This window comes from Talpa europaea (assembly GCF_964194135.1).
Source record: "Talpa europaea genome assembly, chromosome: 12".
Lineage (NCBI taxonomy): Eukaryota > Metazoa > Chordata > Mammalia > Eulipotyphla > Talpidae > Talpa > Talpa europaea.
The window spans coordinates 20,158,963-20,167,911 of NC_140079.1; positions in this window are offsets into that span (position 1 = coordinate 20,158,963).

Sequence of the window (8,949 nt, forward strand, 5' to 3'; positions counted from 1 at the left end):
TGCTCCTGGGGCCAGTGCTGTGGTGGAGAGCCGGCTCTGGGGCCAGGGACCCAAGCTCTGATCCTGCCACTGCAAGTCGTTTTGCTGCCCCGGCCTCAACTTGCATTTCTGTAAAATGGGGACACCTCGTGGAGGGTGGGAAGGGTCCATAAGGATTCAATGGGCCATGCAAGTCAGTCCTGAAAGTTACCTGTGCTCTGATTCCACTTGACATTCTTGAAATAACAAAATGATAAACACAGAGAACAGGTAAGTGGTCACCAGGGGTCAGGGCGAGGAGGAAGGGGTGGTGAGGGCACCTCAAAATATCCTCGTGGAGTTGCAAACTCTGGGCCTTGATGGATCTGCTAGGATCTGTGGGGATCTGGTGCTATGGGTACAAGGTGGTTCCATTGGCAGGGGCGGGGGGGCTGGGTAAAGGGGACCTATAGCCTCTCTGCATTATTTCTTACTGCCACATGTGAACCTACAATGGTCTCCAAATTGAAAGCTTACTTTTTAATCAAGAGGTTCGTTTCGTGTCTGGGGAAGAGCAAGCATCGACAATTCTACCTATTCCTGCTCCTCGCTGAGTCCCTGTGAGCTGGGGCTGGGAATTGAGCACCATATAGAGCTGTCAGGGCCAAGGAGGAGGGGCCCAGAGAACATGTTTAGCCTCTTTGATTTCTGTTCCTGCCATGAGCACTTAATAAAAGTGCAAGGAAGTGACTGCCTGAGTGAGTCAATGAGCAAGTGCCTGTTACAAGCCCGCTGGTGACCTCTCAGGAAGTGAAAGGGCCTAAAGCAAGAAAGAGATAGAGGGACAGACATGGGACCAGACTGGCAGTCCATAGGTCAGCCAGTCCAGACAACCCCCCCACTTACCCGGTCCACCCCAGGCTGCCTTGTGGGGTGTGGGGGGCAGGCCGTGTGCCTGCGAGGACAGCCCAGTGACTCACTTTAATTAGTGCAAGAGTAAATTACATTGGACCAAAAAAGCCCAGACTTCTCCCGATGGCGTGGGGAAAATGGAAGCCTAGCATTTTCAATTTAAGGTTTAGTTAGATAATGCCTATTGGTGCCAGTAGATTACAGAGTGGATATTAAATCCTGCAGGATTTGGAATCAGAGCATACAAGTGGAATCCATAAGTAGGGGAAACAGCGGGAAGGAGCCGGCGAGCTGTCCTCAGCTAAAGAGAAAGTGCCTGTGAAGTAGCAGCTGGCATGGCCTGGGTCTTAAAGCTTTCAAGGGCTGCCCAGGAAGGGCGAGAAGAATTGGCAGTCCCTGGAATTCTAGGTGCTGGGATGGCTTTCTTTACTGGCTCCCTAAACAAGCTTTTCCATTTTATGGGTAGGAATGGGGACCCCCCCACCTCCAGTCCCTGGGACCCCCTGGTAGCATTTATCCCTGGTAAATATCTCAGACTTACCTCGTCCTGCTCCCCATAGGAGAGAATGATTTTACTTACTCTCCTGCACCCCACTTCTAGCACATGAGGGTACCCCAAACATGTGCCGCACAAATGGGGTTTTGACATTAAATTTGTATTTATTTTTTGAACAGTTGACGAGTTCTGGAGATGATGCATTCACAGCACTGGAGACTCAGGTACGAAAAGATCTACAGCAAAATCCCCCTCCTCCCTGCTTTGTGGCCTCCTCCTCCCTGGGGGCAGCCAGTCTCCTGTGTATCTTGCAGCCTTTTCTCCAAGCAAATATGTACCTGCGTCTCCCCCTTTCTTAGCAAAACAGTCAGTATAACAAGTTCTTCTCCCCTCGCTATCCTCACTTTACAAGCTGTCTGGGAGTTTTCTTCGGGCCCTCTGCAGGGCATGTCTTCATGCTCCTTGTCACCTTCGAACCAGGCTCTGCTGCTTCAGAACGGGGAGGCTGTGGGGCAGGGGCTTGGGAGGATGGGCACCCCATGTTCCCTTTTTCCCCTGTGTGAGTCTTGCTGGGTGCCCTGAGGTGGCATCTGTGGCTAACCTCAACCAGCAGGCTCAGCAGCATGGACATGAGGCCTCAAGTCTTCGGTCATACCCTCCAGACTGCAGAGAGGACCATGGCCGCCTTCCCTGGGGGTCCGGATGACATCTCTGGTAAGCCCAACACGAAGGCCCTGGGATCCACAGAGGAGGATAGAGAAGCTTATTAGTTTAAGCAGGATGAAATGTGTAAATTAATTACCCCGGCCACCCATGCGTGTAGCTGCTGGCCCCGCGCACAGGAAAGAGAAGCACCAGCCTCCATCCCCGACAGATTGGCTTCCCGGCCTGGACCAGGGTGGCTGCGTGTCCTCACAGGGATGGGGATACCCAGGCTCAGCCTGTCCCTGGGAACCAGAGACTGAATTCTGCCCCCACCTGCCAGCAAAAGCAGGAGTCAGACAAGAACAGGCAAAGGGAGCAAAAACACCCCGCTTCTGTTCTGTTCCCGGCAACTATTTATCTAGTGAAACACGGTGCCAGGCTCTGTGGAGACCCTTTACTCACCGTCTTGCATCTAATCCTCCCTACCAAAAAATCTGGTGGTCCCTATTATTAGCCCCTTTTCACAGATTTCGAGAAGACTGAGGAAGAATAAGTAACATATTCCATTGACCCAGCTGCTAACTGGCCATATAAGGATTCCCAAGACAGCACCCTGCCCCCCCTCCCCGCTCCCTCCCCGTGAGGGCAGACAGGCAAGGACCCTGCGACCCAAAGAGCCTTCCTGCCTCCACAGCCCTTGGCAGAAGCCCCTCCTCCAACCCAACCACCCAGCCCCAGCCCCACTCCCTAGAGCTACCCTACAGCTGGGGCCTGCCCTCCCACCTGCTCCCTGCCCACAGGCCCTCTGCTCTTAGCCTTTCATTTCCCAAGCTGCCCCCCACCTGGACTTTCTGCCTCTATGACTTTGCTTGTTCCTCACCTGAAAAGCCACCTGGATCCCCATCGTCCTGCTTCCAGCTGTCTCTAAACCCTGTCCTGGTTAGCCTGGCCCCCACGCCCACTTCTCAAGCCATTCCAGAACCCTCTTCTTAAAGCACTAGGCTGATCACCCCCACGGAGGGGGCAGCTGTATTTTTAGTGGATCCCAACTCCTCAGATGCCCTCAGCCCCATCCGCCTCTCAACTGTCCACCACCTCCTCCGGGCTGGCCTCCGCCCTCCTCCCACACACAGAGGCCCCTCTCCAAGGCTCCCCTGCTTCTGGGAGCTCCTCACCCCCAGATCTCCTCGCTAGTCCACACAGTGATGCGCTCCCTGAGAGGAGCCCACCTCCCTTCCTTCTCTCACCTTCCCATGTGCTTCTCTGCCCAACACATCCCGCCGACATCAGCTCAAGCTCACAGATGGCGCCTCCCTTTGCCTCCCCAGCAGCTCAAAGTGCCGCAAAGAACACTGAGGTGTCCTCCAGTTTGCCTGAGTTTGGTATGCTATGAATATTTGGGGGTGAATGAATATTTGCCCCTCCTCCAAGAAGCCCTTCCAGGCCCGTGTCCCGGGAATCCTCTGCAGGACACACCTGCGCTCCTCCCTCTCACCTGGGCCAGCGCCTTGGCCACCATCTTGGTGTCCGGGTCATCTAGTCCAGTTCCTTGTTCTAGGCAGGTCTCCGTCAAAGCCACTGAAGACCCGCAACCACACATGTCAGGAGATAAGCACTAGTCCTGTGCGTGACAGCAACTGTCCTCAGCAGCCAGGCTCGTCTGCAGCAGGGTGCCACTCAGCCCTTTGGTCTTACCGTGAGATGGCACCAACCTCAGGGAAAACTGGCGTACTCCCGAGGCCAACTAGAAGGTGGGGGGAAACAAATTATCAGTCCATTTGGGATTAATTTCTTTTGAACCCTGAGCCAGCCAAAGACCTCTCCTCCTCCCTTGCCTGGCTCCCTGACCTCCCTGGGGCTCCTGGGGGAGCCAGGGCATCATTCTCACCCCCTGGGGAGCGAGTTCCCAGCTCCTCCACCTACTGGCACAACCTCATGCAAGAGGGTCTAGTGGTTCCCAAAGTCCTGGCCCCCACTCACCCCTTTCCCTGTGCCTCTTCTTAGCCTCAGTCTTGCAGGGTGATGAATTAGGAACCGGGAGCTGGCACAGCCACCCGGCAATTAGCATTTATCTCCCTTGTTTATGTGGCTGAACAGCAGTTCATTTTCAAACTTAATAGTCAATACTCAGAAAGATGAAACTGCCTGGGTCACTCTTGGGAGGGGAGTTAAGGGTTTGGTTTGGAAGAAGCAGGGTCCACACCTCCGCTTCCAAGTGCCCACCCCTCTGGACAGTTAACCCCCAGGTCCAAACTTGTCTCCTTCTGACCTCCCTACACAGTCAGTCAATCAGGAGAAAAGTACAAATTTCCCCGCATCTAGGTGGACATTGGAGATTGACAAAAGTCAAGGGGCCTTTCAGTCCGCAGCCCCCTATTTTCCTTCCCACGTTGATATCAGGAACCCCTGTTTCTTTCCATCTCACACTTCACTTGGTGATCTGCTCTGTAGTCTCCCAGACCTTCAGGGACTGCAGAACTGAAGCTGATGTGCCCACCCAGCCCCTCCCTCGAGCCTGCCCCCTTGCAGTGAGGGCCCAAAGAGCAGAGCCCTTCTGGAGGCACCAACCCTACCCACCACCCGCGGCCTCCATGCCCATGCCCGGGGGAACAGGGTCTGGTGGGATGAGCAGCAATTCCCTCAGTGTTGCTCAGCCAGGGGCCCGTCAGCTTGTAGTCACATGATCCCACACATCCCACCACCTAGGACCACAAGGCCTATTTAGCTAATGCAGAAGGACAGGAGAGAGGGACTTCTGGAAGGAGCTTCCACCTCTTGGTAGGACAGTGGATCCAGTTCTGACTCTTGGCCTGGTGGAGGGACTTGGTGCCCATTAACTGCAGTAAAATACTGCCACCTGCTGTCAAGCTCCAGAACTGCAGGGAGCCCAGGTTGGGGTTCCAAGGCCTGAGACTCTCCCTCCCAAGCATGGAGGGGTGGCACAAGGGGTTAAGACACAACCTATAAGCTGTCTGGAGCCACTGCAGCATGAGTTCAATCCCCGGCCAGGGAGATACCCACATGGCACAGCAGACCTCTCCTGTCTCCCCCGCTGCTCCCCTCAGCAGTGCTTTCAGTCAGTCTGCCTGTTCTGCTCCCCACTCTGTCTCTGGTGAATCCTCTCACCCCGCACACACCTCTGGTATGTAGCCCAATTCTTATATGCATAAATAAATAAATCTTTTTTAAAAAATAAATAAAATGAACAGGAAAATCAAGCTTGGCCTCAGGTCAGATGTCATTGTTTCTGTTATTGTTTCAACAGAAATAATAATAGTAATATCATGTCCCAATTATTGAACACGTGCTACTCAGGTGCTTGCACGCATTGTTTTGTTGCCAATGATCCTTGAAGATGCTGTTACCTTCTTACAGGCTGGGGAGCTTGCCGCAGGTCACACCTGGTGAGTGGGACAGTCACCTGTCACCTGTCCAAACTAGAAGTCCATGTCTCAGCCCCACCCCCACCCCCACGATGAAACATCCCAGATACCCTGAGAGTTCTTCAACTCCCCTTTCTGGTCCCATCACCTAACCACCAGATAACTGCCCCTTAGCCTCCAGGGCCTGCCCGTACACCTGTGATGTTCCAGAAGAACAAAGCTGACCAATCCCTGTTGTCATGGAATCAGGTGGGTCCTGAAGATCCAGGCCCAGCACAGAATTCACACACTTCCGGAGCCCAAGACTTCCCCTTGGATGAGGGCCCAAGTCCCTGATAGTCAGAGTGCAGTGGGGCAGCTGGGCTGGGTAAGGGGCTGGGGATTTGGGAGTCCAATTTACCTGGCTCTCAACCCAGTCCTGGTCATGGAGCCCCAAACTGGGACCCAGCTCAATTTTCCAGTCCCTCCCAACCACCCTTGCTGTGGTCTTTATGCCACAGACTACCAAGCTGGGAAAGGACATCAGGAATGATCCAGTGAAAACAGCTCTTTTTGCAGGTAGGGAAGGTCAGGCCCAGAGAGGGCGGGCACGTTGGCCAGATCACACAGCCGGGAAGGGTGAGATCAGGAAGAGAACCCTGGACACTCTGGACGTCTCCCTGCTTCCTCCCTCCTCCTCCAGCTCAGATCCTAGTGGGTCCTCCCCCATTAGCCAGTGGGGTACCCACAGCACCCACAGTCCAGAGGTGATAAGCCCAGGACACAGGAGAGCACAGACCAGGACTTTGCTGGGCACTACAGGAACAAGAGTAGAAAATGGGTTTTTGCATCTTCCCTTTCTGCCTGTTCTAGGGAGAGCCGCCTCCCTCCCTCTGAGCCACTTGGGGCCTGCAAATGTCCTGATGTTTTTACGCCTGCTGAGGAGGGAGGCATTCTCATGAAGTGGGAAGAAAGGATTCCCCTGATTGCTTTATAATCACAGCTCTGCAATAATGGAACTGGTGGGCATGAATGGGGTGCGATGTTCCGGGTGGGGGATGTCTGTCCCCAGGCTCCTGAAGACACCCCGCCAATACTGCTGCCCTCCTCTCTCCCCACCTTGCCACCTCCGTGCTGCAGGGGGCAGCTGCAGCTCATGAGTCCAGCAGAGGAGGCCCAGGGTCAAGGACACCCAGCCATCCCCAGCGCTTTCAGCTGGAGGATCTCAATCAACCTGCATCCCTGTGCATCTTTTCCCCTCTGCAGCTGGCGGGCCTGCGGAGGGCCCCAAATATGGAGAGTCAGGGTTTTTCTCAGAGAATTTGGGCCTCCCTGGAGCCTGGGACAGCATCAGGGCCACAGGATGGTGGGTCCTAGAAGTCGGGGAGGCTGCAGGGCACTGGGCGCCACAGGTGGGCCTGCTGGGGGGAGGGACATGGGACTGGGGGCAGCAGCAGCAGCCACACAGGGACACCGGCTGCCAGCTCCCAGGGGCACTGAGGTGGCAGAATGTGAGGCCCTACTCCTTCCTTCCCCACAGCGCTTGATGGTCCTCCATAGATGCACGGGTCCCGTGCCCGCCTCTCGTGTCTCCCCCTCCTATCCCCTCTGGGCACTACAGGTGGGCCTCTGGGTGCCTGTGGCCTCCTTCTTTTACCTGTTTTTCCCTCCCTCCTCCCACCCTGGGAAGCTGGGCAGCTGGATGGAATCCTAAAGCTCCCTGGCCCGGTTGGGTGAGGAGGAAGAGGGTGGAGCACCATGACGGACAGCAGCCAGCTCTTTTTTCAGGGATGGAGAAGGAAGGCAGAGTGGGGTGGGGCTGTTGTCCCGAGGGGGAGCAGAGCAAGGAGAAACTGCAGGAAAGGAGAGGTCTGGGGGACGTAGCTACACCCTCTTTCCCACTGTACAAGTCATGCTTCCTTCTGTCTTGTTGGCTTCTTCCAGGAAGCCTTCTCTGACCACCCCTCCAGGGCTCACAGGGACTGAGGGCCTCATTTGCTTCCTTTGTTCCACAGGCCCAAGACGGCGCTGCCTCAGGAGCCCAGCTAACCTGCTGACCTCAGCTGGGGGTTCCCCTAGCAGGAAGCCCTGACCACTGCTGAGCAGCCCTAGGTCTGAGACCTTTGGGTCTCCACTCCACTCCCAGTCCTACTTCCCTTTGGGGACTCCAGGGGGTCTGGACACACACAGACCCTCTGGGTGCTCAGTGTCTTCCCGACCCCACCTTGCCAACTCCCTTCTGCTCATTGTCACCCAAGGTCTGTGTAGGGTAAGGTAAAAGGTATCAGGCTTTTCTGCCCTCCCGCCATCAGGATAGATGATGGATCCTGGTCCTGAATGCATGCCTGATGGCGGGCACCTGGAGTAGGGTGTGGACCTAGATAGATGGGATTCACCTGGGCTTTTAAGGGCAGCATCACGGGGATGCCAGCAGAAGCCGAGAAAGAAGCAGAGAAGCAGGAGAGTAGAGAAGCAGAGAGAACCTGAAAGAATGCCAGAAAGCCCAGATAGAGTGAAGACTTGCTGGGGGCTTGAAGGCCTGCCAGCCTTCTGGCCCCCCAGCACCCCTGCCTGCTGTGTACCTGGTAAATCCCAGTAAAAACCTGAAAAGCCACTGAGGGCTCCAGGACTCCTCCTTTACCCGGTCTGCTGGATTAGAAAACCTGCACAGTGTCCATTCCTGCCTCGACAGTCTGCCTCAAAAAGGTCGGTCTCCTGCCCTGCACCCCAGGACTCAGATGGGGGGGTGGGCAGAGAGACCTACAGGAGCCACATCTTCTGGAAGGAAGAGGACACACTCTCAGACGGCGTGCTGGGGGGGCAGATATGTGCAGACTGCAGCTGGACCCTCTAGCGACCTCAGGGAAGCATTTGTTTGATTCAAAAGAAGTGGGTGATCCATGGTTTATTAATGGGGGGAAGCCCAGGCTGAATGTCCCGACTCCCGAAAGCTGCCCCCATAGGCCCAGGGATAGGGCTGGGAGGAGAGAGGTTGACCCCACCTTGCTGCTCCTGGTTTGGTCTCCTCTCCAGGCCCTGAGCCCCATGAGGCAATGTTGGGGGCAGTGAGAGGTAAGAAGAAGATGGACAGGGGCTGTGGTGAGGGCGGGGAGCACCTGGAAGGCACCTTGTACGTAACCTCGCACATCCCAGTCGAGGGACGCTATCACCAGCCTCACTCCCCTTGCCCAGGAGGACACAAATGACCAAACTAGAGATGTTCTGCAGGAAAATGAGCCTCCTCCAGGGCCGCTGGGCCAGCAGCTACCTTCAGGTGTGGATGCTATCCCATGAGGGGATCACTTATCTCAGCAGGTGGAGGAGAGGACTATCTCCAGGCCCAAGAACAGAGGAGACACGCAAGGCTGGCAGGAGGATGCCAAGAAACGGGATTTCCCCCTGGCCTCCCAGGGCTGTGGGCTCTGCCAGGCTGGGCACAGGTAGAGCCAGTCTTCTCCTGATGGGCAGGGAAGGAGGAGGCCTAGGAGGGTGGGAGGTGGGCATCTGTCTTGGCCAGGCACCTATTGACATGTCACAGGGCAAGGGACTGTGGAAATGGCCAACAAGCCTGAGGAC